This window comes from Paroedura picta, chromosome 7, assembly GCF_049243985.1.
Source record: "Paroedura picta isolate Pp20150507F chromosome 7, Ppicta_v3.0, whole genome shotgun sequence".
NCBI classification, from domain to species: domain Eukaryota; kingdom Metazoa; phylum Chordata; class Lepidosauria; order Squamata; family Gekkonidae; genus Paroedura; species Paroedura picta.
In genome coordinates, this window is record NC_135375.1 from 100,974,206 (window position 1) to 100,987,615 (window position 13,410).

Below are 13,410 nucleotides of genomic sequence, written 5' to 3' on the forward strand. Positions count from 1 at the left end.
TTAAAATAAGCATGGAAGAAAACATAAGGTACAGCGTTTGGCAGCAGTGCAAGTCAACCAACTCAAAAAACGGCCTTACGGGACAAAAAAAAACTAATGAAGTGTCTCGCTGAAGTGGCAGGGACCATATTTCACAGTCCACTTGTGATTTCTACAAGCGAAGCTTCAGCCAAGGTTGGCGGGGTTAAGACCCTGCAGAAATCACTGTGGACCGCTTAAGGACTGCGCAAACATGACTTTTTCCATGTGAACTGAGAAGTGGGGCTTGCTATTTTAAGAAACGCATTCCCTTTTTTGCAGATTTAAAAGTGAGCCAGAGAGGCAAGAAAGCCCCAGCCGGCCCACTTCTTAGCTTTTGTTTGGAGAAGCCGGGAACGCAGTATGGAAGGGTGCTGCCAAGTTCCTTTTCAGTTTTAATCATGTCAAGAGGGCCCTACCTGATAGCTGTCTCGGCTTTTAGCCGGAAGGCTTCTCCTCTGACTGAGGTGTGAAGCGCTGTGAGACGTCTGAGGCTTTCCGGAGGGGCTGATGATATCAGATCTCGAAAGAGCGCTTTTCATGCCAAGCCGAGGAAAACAACAAGAAAAATACTCGGAGGGTTTGGTGGGGGGAACTGTAGACGTGATGCTGTCATGCAGAAACACAAGCAGGCATCAACGCTGTATTTTGCTTGTTGACGTTTGCCCATAGGTTTGGTATAGTTAGATACAGTTGTCCATGCAGGCATCTTCTTCAGGACGCCCTTTGCCAGTGGGCCATGGGGCAGGTATCCTGGATCAGTTTGTAGCAGGACCCTGAATACTCAGGGCCCTGCCCCCCCTCCCACACACACACAATGGTTGGAGGATAGGAAAAAAAGGCTGCTGCCACCCCTCACACTAGTCCTGTCTGGGGTCCAGCTGCCCACTCAGAACCATGCCATCTAGGACTTGAGCATCTTGTTCAGCCATGGTTGCTTGCCCCCAACTCCAACTGTGGCTTGTTATGATGGCTCCTAAGTGCCTCTTCTTTGCCCTGGGCAGAGGGTTAGTGGTGGGACCGGTAGGAGGGACAGTGGTCCTGCGGCCCTATCCTGGACTTTTGCTCAGTCACATGATCATTTTTGCCTGGGTCATCCCTCAGGTTTGGCAGTAGATTGCCTGTTAGTTGACAATGGTTAAATGTTCTAGGAGTCTTCTTGTATAGGAGGGGGAAGGCTGTTTAACTACTAGAAAAGGGGCTTTCTAGCTGCGTTGTGGCCGTGGGTGGGTCCCAAATGCCGTCAAATCGCAGCTGACTTACAGCGACCCCAGCTAGGGCTAGTGAGAAGTGGAGATGGGGTTGGCCATTGCCTTCCTCTGCAGGGTCTTCCTTGGTGGTTTCCCTTCCAAGTATTTGTTGGCAGAGTTTGAATAAACAGAGAGGGCGAAGCACCAGGCCACTTAAAGAATAAAATAATTCTATTTATGAAGAGGAACAACTATGTATTGAGAGAGAGAGAGAGAGAGAGAGAGAGAGAACTATCTATCTAGCTGTCATCTATAGTCATTCTTCTGATCAACTGCTGTTCTGTAAGTAACTGGGAGGAAGTATGCTCAAAAAGCAGACAGTCTCCTGTTGTGACAATCAGGACACTGGAGGAGATAATTTGAAAATCATCCGGAAGTTCCTATCCTCTCTATGCTAAATATACCTCTCATCTGATGCCCCCTACAGGACACCTTTTATATTCAGCTCAATTGTGCACACTGCAGAGCTTGCATATTCCAACAGTATTGACTTTGCTTAGCTTCCAGGATCGGATGAGACTCGGGTATTACAACATGGCTTACCTATTACAACATGGCTAGAGAAATAGAATTTCTGGAAATTTTGAAGCCATGGGGGAGAAATTTTGGGGGAAATGAAATATATGCAATACTGTCCTATCAAACCTAATTTTAATACAATATAAAATCCATCATTTATAACTTAGCACAGAACCTTGCAAATTTGACTCATTTATGGAATTTAAAACTTATCTCAGTTTTGTACAAGCAAAATTGCAGATATAACCTATACTTGAGAAGAAATTGCAAGCCTATGTTGTTTTAAGACATGGACCTTACTTTTTGCAATCTGGTTAGAGGGATCTCAGTACTCATTTAAACTTAGAGTTTTCCTCTGAGGCTTTCATGCAGTTTCTGCCCCACTGCCTTCTGATCTTTCATTCCTGCCAGCAAGTTAGGACAGTAAGCTACTCTCTACGCAATATGTGGGTATATGTGTCACTGTGATTTGAGGGAGAGGTGAAAGGGTGAATCACAAGGTCAACCACCAGTCAGGTCAAAAGGACAGCAGGAGGTATGCAGCTCTTGAAAAGCAATGAAAGCCCTGCATGCTCCCTTCATGAAGATTAGGTATCCTTCTAGGTGCAGAAATGCCTCTTGGATTTAAGGCGCATAAGTGTCCACAGCATGCCAAACATTTCTTTAAAACCATTTCATTCATTCTAAAAAAGAAAATATTATATAGGAGTGGGTTTTTTTCTGCATCACTCCTCAAAATTTCCAGTTTTGCGGTTGAAACTTTTTTTTTTATAAAGGGCCTCGATGAAAATTGAAAAAACACCCACCCTTTCCCCCTGAATTTTTAAGATTCTTCCTGGGCTTTCACATCTGTAATCATGATGTCTTTTGAGCGCAGAAGCCTGCAGCAGAAAATAAATGCAGTGTTCGCCATCAGATTGAAGAACCAGGGTATCTTTGTGGTAAACTCTGCACTTCCCCCTTGCTGATATGTACCTATATTACTTCATGGGGTTGGTATTTGACAGCCCCCTGGACACAACTTGTTCTATGTGTAAAGTTTTGGAAATGTAGGCTGTTGTGTGGAGCCATGAAATGATTCAATTTGCCTATTGGGAAGAGTTGTTGTACCTCAGGACTTGGGGGGAAATTGCCTTTATTTTCAGCTGTGAGAGCTATATGGTTACCATTGCAGATGTGTGCCGAACAGGAGTCCCCACTGTCGGCAGAGCAGTTCACACAGGATTGATGCACAGCCCGATTAAAGAGTAGATAAAGGTTTATTCGGGAATTTATATTTGATAGGAAAGAGGAGGGACAGAGGGAGGTTCAGTTAAATCCGTAGATTCAAGGAAGCCAGGACCACTGGGAGTTCAATCTGCTCTTTATTGTGACTTCAGCATGGTGGCATAACAGGCAAAACTGAACTGAGACCCCCCCCCCCCCCCCGGTAAAACCCCAATGAGCAGACAATAGATCTTCCTGCCAGTGCAGACCTCGGCAGGTCTACAAACACAACAGGTTCCTAACTACATCTCTAGTTAACTACATCTCTGACAGGGGCTCATAGTAATTGCTGTCCATGGGCACCTGGAAGGCCACCGTTTGACCACCCCTGGCCTATCCTATCAAATTGTCTTTGCTAAATCCATGGGTTCAGAGGAAGTCACGACCACTGGGAGTTCAATCACCTCTTTATTAGGATCTCAGCATGGTGTTACAAGAGGCAAAACTGAGCTAAAAAAACCCAGACAACCCCGCCCCCTGCCCACACACACACTTATATATACAATAGCAGACAATGGATCTTCCTGCCAGAGTGCACTATTGGTCAGTTTCAGTTTAAATTGACTGGATCCTGCAGCCGGGATCTAGCTGCACGTTGGTCAGTTATATTGCCTGCTTTAATCTTGCTTCGGACCTCCAAGCTCGTCCTTGGCAGAACCACAGATGCAACCATCTTCTTGCTGCCGGCTGCAGGGTCTTCTTCTTTGTACAACAGACATTGCCTTTTCCAACACCCAGTGAGCGCCCATGGGCCTCCACCAACACCTTTCCTGGTTGCCCTCTGGGTGTTTTGGAAAGTGCATGGGGCAAAGTGGGGTTTTTGCCCTGGCAAGGTTCTGATTGGCCATCGGCCACTGGAGATTTGATTGGCTGTGCAGATTTCTTAAAAACATTGCTTAGCTGTTAACACAGTGCAAAAAATTTTCACTGTGTTACTTAAAGTAAGGTGCAGCAGCCATTTTGTGGCTGTACCAACCATGCTGTGTCAGATTATCAAATGTGGCCTCAGGCTCAAAAATAAGGTCGGAGACTCGTGGTCAGGAATGTGACAATCAGATCACCATGCATGCCTATTGAGATGTGGGGGAGTAGCAATTGAACACTAATCTGTTGCCCGCATTCAACAAATTGGGGTTAATAATTTGCTTTTGGTGAACAGCAGTGGTTCCGATCTGGTTATATTGCCTGTGCTTCTGAACAGGGGACCTGATGAGCAATTAGTTGAGTACTGATAACCATGAGATCCATAACAGCGATCCAGGTATGCACTGCAAAACTTTGCCAGTGACAGTTAGTCTCCCAGAGGTGCAGTTTAGCTTGCAGGGAGGGGAAGCGTCTTCCTAAAATAAGGGGCTGTGTTTTTGCACCAATGGTGGCTCGTGCGCTGTGGAAATCCTTTGCCAAGAAGTTCCCTGTTGCTCGCCCTTGCTTGCCTTCTGGAGACAACCCAAAAACTTGTTTGTTTTAGCAAGCTTTTAATCTTCCCATAGGAGCTGAACATGATCTGATCCTGCTGCCTTAACCTGTCATCTTTTATTCCTGATTCATTTATATTAAAATGTACGATCTGCCTTTCTGAACATGCATTTATGTACGATAGTGCACAAAACAAAGGGGGGGGGGGGAGGAGGAGATCTTGATACAAAATACAGACTACAAAATATGTTTGTTTGGGCTTTCTTCCCTCATTGTAACTGACAACCCTGTTTTTAAAATCTGTTTTATTGTTTTAATTGTTGGGAGCCCTGAGTGGATAGAAGAATGATGGGATTACATGTGTTGGAAATGAATGAGATAAATCTGCGCAGTACTGAAGAAGGAGATTTTCCTGCCTCCAGCAAGGGTGGGGAGAGCAAGAAAGGAGAGGACTATCCAGCAATCTCCTTATGGGACCTCCCTGAGGCCATTCTGAGCTATCTCAACCTGGTGAAATAATAAGGAACTCTGTGTGTAAATGTGCAGCTGTTTGGGAAGTAGGGCAAAAGATGAAAGAATAATTCCTTTTCCCCCTCCACTCTCCGTGCTCTGTTTACGGGGTTGTATCTAAAGTAGATTAATTGGTTTGGGTTGCTAGACCCGCTCTCCTCCAGGCAGCTGTGCTGCAGGATGGAATTGGGAGGAAGCAGATTTGCAGCTTCTGCTTCTTTCTTTCTTTCTTTCTTTTTCTTTCTTTCTTTCTTTCTTTCTTTCTTTCTTTCTTTCTTTCTTTCGTTCGTTCGTTCGTTCGTTCGTTCGTTCGTTCGTTCGTTCTTTCGTTCGTTCTTTCATTCTTTCGTTCTTTCATTCTTTCGTTCTTCCCTCCCTCCCTTCCTCCCTCCCTCCTTTCCTTTCCTTTCCTTTCCTTTCCTTTCCTTTCCTTTCCTTTCCTTTCCTTTCCTTTCCTTTCCTTTTCCTTTCCTTTCCTTTCCTTTCCCTGTCTGTCTGTCTGTCTGTCTGTCTGTCTTCCTTCCTTCCTTCCTTCCTTCCTTCCTTCCTTCCTTCCTTCCTTCCTTCCTTCCTTCCTTCCTTCCTTCCTTCCTTCCCTTCCCTTCCCTTCCCTTCCCTTCCCTTCCCTTCCCTTCCCTTCCTTTCCTTTCCTTTCCTTTCCTTTCCTTTCCTTTCCTTTCCTTTCCTTTCCTTTCCTTTCCAGTATAGCTGCATCATGCCCGTAACCAAGCATTTTCAGGAACGTCAGTTGACCTTGCTGTAGGCCGAATGTCAGATGTGTTTGAGCACTGCTTTAGTTTCTCTGCTCTCAGAGCCTGGAATTTGATTCCATCCCCCTCTTGGCACCTTGCATTATTTTCTAGCAATGTTTTCCCACTCCTCGGATAGGTGGCAACTGTGACTTGAAAGCAAGCCCGCGTTACTCTTCGTTATCGTACATAAAAGATAAACCTTGTTTCTTAGCAGCTACCCTCCCAAAGGGCTAACAATGTATTTATCCCCCTTTCCCCCTTAATCATTAAAAAAAATCTCTGGCCAGTTTGTGGATTTTTTTTTTCAGGGGCAGAAAGCATCCTTGATCTCTGGCTGAACTATGTGTGCTTGTAAATTTTAAACAAGAAAAATAGAAGGGCTTTGTAGTTAAAAGTTTGCTGCAATGGCCTAAAAGCACTTTTGTTTGTATGTAATTTTTTCCACTGCCACTAATCTCTGGGTTTTCTTGTTGGCTCCTTAGGGTTACAAATTAACCAGTTGCCACTTGTATGATCAGACATTTGGCATGATTCCCCAATTGTGTTCCGGACATGATTGAACTACAGATCAGAAAGAAAACACACGTTCAAAGTAGTTATTTGTTCTACAAGGGGCGCAACCTGGCACCAGTGCCTCCTGGTACAAGGGTGTAACCCAGGTGGTGCAGCCAGAATTTATGTGTTAACTCCCTCCCCTCCTTTCCCCTCTCTGCAGTCTTTAGTGGAGCTTATGTTTCTTGACACCACTATGTTGGGTGATCCTCCTGCTGTCGCAGAGCAGGAAGGCTGCCCTCATCACCATGTAAAGTGCTGAACAAGAGTACGGGTGAATTCACACAGTCAAACTGTCCTTTGCAATCCCAGTTTCCTCTTTATGAAAGTCAGGCCTACAAGACTTTGAATCATAGAATCATACAATCATAGAGTTGGAAGGGGCCATACAGGCCATCTAGTCCAACTCCCTGCTCAACGCAGGATCAGCCCTAAGCATCCTAAAGCATCCAAGAAAAGTGTGTATCCAACCTTTGCTTGAAGACTGCCAGTGAGGGGGAGCTCACCACCTCCTTAGGCAGCCTATTCCACTGCTGAACTACTCTGACTGTGAATTTTTTTTCCTGATACCTAGCCTATATCGTTGTTGTTTAATGATATATATACACCTGGTTACATTATTCAGGAGATCCCTGGCTTAGAACAGGTGTCCCCAACCTTTTTGAAATGGCAGGCACCTCTGGAAAGCTGATCTTATATTTGGTATATATGGTAACAGCTGCCAGGATCTTATATGGCTCAAGATGGAAAAAATAAATGTATTCAGGTCTCATGGATTGGTCAAAAAAGCTGCCTGAATATGCAACAATGGCAAAACTTACATATCTGATGCACAACTAATCAATATCAGATTTTAGAAGAAAACTGAGTCCAATCTTAGATTATATGGATTAGTAAAAATGAGACGCAAAGAAGTAACCGGCTTATAGACTGTATATGTAAGTATTGGAAAGATAGTATGTAATATGACAATGATGTAAAACTGTAAGTCTTTTCTTTTCTGAAACTGCTGGACTCCCTGCCCGGAAATTCACTAAAACTATACTCTCTAACTAAAGGGCTTTATACGATCTTCCCTTATCTTTTCCTGTGAAAGAGACAACGGGCAAATTGAGTATTTAATCTTTTTAAATGATTTAATAATTTATTAACTGCTTAAATTTTTATTTTTGTATCTAACTTTGATAGAATTTTATCTTGATATATTCCACCTTGGGTAAACAGAGAGAGGGTAGACAATAAATCCAAATATGAATGAATGAGTGAATGAATGAATGAATGAATGAATGAATGAATGAATGAAGTATCTATCCAGGACATCATTTAAGATCTGCCTCTCAAGCTCTGTCCTCTGTTCCCTCACAGTCGAAGGTGAGGCATGTAGCCACTAGAAGCAGGGCATTTTCAGTAGTGCCACCTTGCCTTTGGAAAACCATCACCTTTGATGCTTACCAGGCACCTACTTTTTTCTTTCAGGCACCAGGTTAAAACACATCCTTTATCCCAGGCTTTTAATTAAGGCTTTTAAAAAAATCTTATCAGCTTTTACATGGTCTGCTTCCACATTGTGCTACTTATGTCCAAGGACTTGTGTTTTAATGCTGTGTTTTTCATCTGCAAGCTGCTTCAGGCAGCAGAGAAATATTCTAAATAAATAAAATATGTGGGTTGGACAAAAGATATAGGACAGGGATCCCTGATGTGTCTGTGGGCACTATGGCACCTGCTTTTCTGAAGCCCTCAAAGTGCTTTGAGAAAATGAGTGGGTCCAGCTTGGGAGGGGGGGGGGTGGTTCCAAGCAAGGCTTCTGATTGGCCATTTGAGATTTTTGAAAATGTTGCTTTGGCAGCAGCTGCCACCACAGCCCAAGGATCTTCACTGTGTGACTGAAAGTAAGCAATGGCAGCCATTTTGTGGTTGGCTATACCTCCCACGGTAGCCATTTTGTGGCTGTGCCCACCATGCTATGTCTGAATTCCAGTGGTGCCTGTAAGCTCAAGAAAGCTGGGGAGTCCTGGTGTGGAGAAAGGGTCAGCAGAGAGGAAAAGAGGACAGATCACATCCAGAGCAGCCTGAGGAAGAAGCATCTGGAAAAAGCATGCGAAAGTCCAAGACAATAGCAAGACTCAGTTGGTGGCATAACCACAATAGTGCTTGGCATCCATTGGCCCTTGGACGTCTCTCCATGTGGAGAGAGAGGCCACAAAGAGTATGCACATTGAAGGAGGGCTCTGGGAGGAAGTCAAAGAAGATCATCCCCACATCTTCCTCAATCAAGAAGAGAGATTCCACAAGGAGAGAAAGAACACTGGGATGTGCAAAACCTTGTCTTTTCACATGTTAGGTTGAGACAGCAGCTCAAGAGAGTCGATACCATAAATGTGGCCTTGGAGAAAATTATCAAGATGGAGAACGATTGGCAAATATACCTCCTGCGTTGACTAAAGTACATTTAAAATAAAAACACTGTTCAGACAGTGAGAGAACTCTCTTTCCTAAAAGCCCTAAGCCAACCAGGCAATTTCTATGTTTCATAGTTTTTTGGGAAATGTTCCGATTTCTCAGACGGCAATTTCACCACCCATGGGATAGTTATGTTTCTAGAAATCATAGGGCAATCTTTTTTTTAGCAAACAGCCCAACAGCGTGAAGCAAACTTGTGTTAAAACAGGAGATAGACCTGGGTGTTCTTCCAGTAGAAACCTTAGAGCAAGCAAGACTAGAATTTATTTATTTATTTATTTATTTATTTATTTTAGAGCGCAAGGAAGTCGGAAAGTGATAAACCTTTCACATTATATATAAGCTGAATGTTTGGTGAAAGCCAACCACCCACCCATCAGGATATGGGATTAGGAAATTGAGTTTGTTTGATGCTTCATATGGGAGCTTCCATGTTCTTCTGTGGGAAATAGTTGCACAAGAGCTGAACTTCTCCATCAGTTCAGGCCTACCCCCAGCTGAAAAGCTATCTGGTGCTGTATACTTTAGCTTGGGTTGTCAAGCTATCATGTGAAGGAGAAAAAAGTGGGATTAAAAAAAAAAACATGCATGTTGGAACACTTAGAAATGCCCTGAACTGGCTAATCTAGGGACTTCATAATGTCTGTAATTGTACATCCCTATTCCCTTCCTCACCCAAAGCATGTATATGATCCATGGCATGCTACTTTTGAACCTATAAGTCCTGGAGACCCCCCAACTGTGGCTTCCCCTCCTGCAGCAGCTTGAAAATTGTCAATACAGTAAATGAAAAAGAGAGCCTTCCTGTGGGGGGGGGGGTGGGAAACAAGCTTGGCTTACCTCCCTCCCCCAGTTAGAGGAACATACTTCTTGAGGGCTCGCATAGGAATGTTTAAGAGCTATAGACTCTTGATCTAGCGAACCAAGTTTGATTCCTCACTACTGGGAGACTTTGGGCCAGTCACAGTTCTCTCAGTCCCACCTACCTCGTAAAGAGGCCTGTTGTGGGAAGAGGAAAGGAGGGTGATTGTAAGCTGCTTTGAATTTTTCTGTGGTAGAGAAAAAGCAGGGTATAAAAGCCTAGTCTTCTTCCCTTTCCAGTCATGCCCACTGCTGGTTCATAACAAGCACATCTAATAGATATTCAGATCTTAATGTCATTGTGAAGACACATTCTAATGTGAGAACCAAGTAGCCAAGATATAGCTAAAGTCTCCTGTTTATCCGGGTTTTATAAAAGTTCTGGGGGGTTTTATGACTCACCGTTTTTTTTTTATTATTGAATTCATAAAATAAGATCATGGGCTTTTTTTTTTCCCTGTGAGAACTTGCCAGATGCCGAATTGCCTGAAACCATTATTACTTTGTTCCCACTGGTTGTACTCAGAAGAACCGGCTAATGCACTTCCATTCCCAAGTGATGTTAGTGTTCCATTTTCTCTTAAGAGAATCTATCCTGCCTTGGGAATGGAAATTATAATTGACAAGGTACACTCTATGCCTGTGGCACTCTCTGGAGCTGCTCTTCTGATCTCAAAGGCCATGCCCACCGCCCCACATGACAGACTCAGAAAATGAGAACAAGCTAACTGTGGAGATGGTGCTAGGAATGTTGTGGAGGTACTCAGTAGCTGTGTGATGCGAGGACAGTGTGATTCACCTGCCAGTTTTGCTTGTGAGTGACTAGTGTAATTATTAGCAGCCCAAATAGCCCAGTTTGGCTCGAGCTCCTGAGGCTTGGTTGGGAATGAAGCAGGGTCCACTGTGGACAGTACTTGGACGAGAGGCCACCCAGGAAGACTGGAGAGACGATGCCCAGGAAGGCTATGGCCATCCGCTTATGTTTGTCTCAAACATCCTTCAGAAGGAAAAAGGTTTATCACTACATTCTGACAGGTTTTCCTACACATGTATGTGGCATGAGCATCTGGATACGCACCTAAACAAACCACAATTTTTGTATGAGTCTATACTTCTATATAGAGCCTCTTGTGGCGCAGAGTGGTAAGGCAGCAGGCATGCAGTCTGAAAGCTCTGCCCATGAGGCTGGGAGTTCAATCCCAGCAGCCGGTTCAAGGTTGACTCAGCCTTTCATCCTTCCGAGGTCGGTAAAATGAGTACCCAGCTTGCTGGGGGGTAAACGGTAATGACTGGGGAAGGCACTGGCAAACCACCCCGTATTGAGTCTGCCATGAAAATGCTAGAGGGCATCACCCCAAGGGTCAGACATGGCCCCGTGCTTGCACAGGGGATACCTTTACCTTTATACTTCTGTATAAAATCACTCTTATACAATTTCCGCACAAGAGCAAACAGCTGCATGGGCATTCTTAAAGAGCTGAACTATGCAATCCTTTCCACACAAAATTTTGCCTCCTGAGGAGTAGATCCGAATGTCATGCCCCCTAACCCCAGAGTTTCTGGATCCTCCTTTACGATGAGGCTTTTTACCTTCTGGATCTTAACTCACTTTTTTTCCAGTAAGGAATTCCCAACTTTGAACTTGGTTCCCCACCATGATGTCATTTTGTGTAGTCAGTGTAGCATGTTCACTCTGCCTACCACCCTCCCATACCCCCCTCAGGTTATCCCCTGAGCAATCCGATCTTTTAAAATAATAATAATAATAATAATAATAATAATAATAATAATAATAATAATAATAATATTTTTAAGCCCTCCCTTGCAAAGGCTCAGGGTGGGTAACATTAGTAAGATCAGCATACAATTTAAAACTTTAAAACAATTGCCATACACAAATGCCTCTCTAACATTTCCAGTTCTCTAGTAGGGAGCTTATCTTCTTGTTTCTCCTCGTCTTCCTCCTCCTGGTGGTGAGGCCAGCTATTTCGGTAGGATATTATTTGTTTGTTTGCTTGTTTGGATTTCTATACCGCCCTTCCCTACGGCTGTGAAGGCCTTGGCCATGAGCCTGGTGGAAAAGCTCTGATTGAGGTCCCGCAGAGCCCTGAACTCTCCTGGGAGCCCGTTCACTTCTCTTGGGCCAAGTATCCTGAGCAGATCCTGATCTGAAGATCTTAAAGTTCTTGAGGGATTATAAGGGAAGAGGCGGTCCCAGAAATATGTAGGTCTCAAACCGTTTAAAAGTATAACATTGCTTATGTTACAAAATGATTATATTCATTATAATGTAGCCACATTAAAATGTGAGGACAAAACAGGCAGTGAGATTTCATGTAGCCTTCCCTGTGCAATTACCTGTCCATGAAGTCCCTTTCCTTCCTTTTTTCCCTTTTTAATGGGTAGGTTTTGATGTCACACACGAACTATTCCTTCATTCTCCCCCCTCCACCGACTTCTCTTCCTTTATAGCTCCTGGTGTGTTTTCTTTTCTTTTTAAATCAGTGTTATGATATTATAACATTGTTGCATATGCAGAACACAGGGGAGGTTCTGTCTTTGACGAAGAACATGAAGGCACAGCGTGCTTCATCATTACTGAATCAGTGTATCTGGTTCGACAGCAGCCAGGAGGAGCAGGGGACCTTTGGAAGGATGGCAACTGTGCTTTCCCTACGATACATCCAGCCTTTTTATGGTGTTATAATATCACTACATGTGCAAAAAAAGGAGGTTCCCTCTCTGCCAAAATACGTGAGGCATGCTTCATAATTACTGAATTAGTTATCCAGTTCAGTGATCGCCAGCCATTTTCATAGCTGGCAATTAAGGAGGTGCGAGGGACCTTTGAAATAGTGGCCGCCACGCTGTTCCCCACAACACAGTCTCCCTTCTGTTGCTGATAAAGTACATGGCAACAGGACCACACAACCCCTTTTCAAAGGAAATGGAGAACACATGGGGAGAGTCAGATCCAAACGCAAGAAAAAAATTCCCTGAAATAAATGTCCTTTTGCAAAAAGGGTGCCACAAAGTCGGTGCACCAGCTGAGGATTCAACTTGCCAGGAAACAGCAGCAACACTGAGATGTGGAAAAGTTCTCAGAGTGGAAACAATCCTAAAGCCTTGGAGGAAATTCAGGTATAGAAAAATATTGCATGTTTCTATTTAGGACAGATAAAAATTCTGTGCTCTGGTATGACCAAGAAACTGTCCAGAATGGAGCTATCTAAATAGGAATCAGCTTGGTTCTCAATGGCTGCTATCCCTAGGAATTAGGAAACTTACAGTACAATCCTAAACAGCTGGACAGATGCAAGTGTATTGGCTTCTGTGAACTTAGAAGGGAGTAACTTTTATTAGGATCACATCAATAGCCTTCACCCCAGTATAATTCCCGAGTAAACCCTTTCCCCCATTTGCATGTTCTATTTATTCCTTAGAAAATAAAGTGTAGCATTTGGGCAGAACCTTGATCCGGGATAATCAGGTAACTAGAATCCTACCTAGTGATGCAGTGTTCATGCAAACTACACAGAGATACCTATACTTCTGGAGTCCTTGCAGGAGACAAGACCTCCTTCCACACCTCACCCTTTCACCACAGTGCCTAATACTTTGTTCTCATATATAGAAAAGATACCTTGCCTTTGTCACTCTTGGTGTTTTTGATGGAGGTCATTGATGAACCGGTAGATATTGGCTGGCAATACAGATATGGTTTCCCAGTGCCCCTTTATTGCCTTGGAGAACAGGTGCCTGTTCTACTTCACCAGTGTGCTGAACTTAGTAGTCGTTGGGGT

At 43.8% G+C, this 13,410-nt stretch overlaps 1 protein-coding gene across 2 annotated transcripts in view; it reads left to right on the plus strand.

Annotated features, from left to right (window-relative positions):
• LOC143841429 (ephrin type-B receptor 5) overlaps nucleotides 1-13,410 on the plus strand; it is a 181,860-nt gene that overhangs the window by 79,736 nt on the left and 88,714 nt on the right. The window lies entirely within an intron of this gene.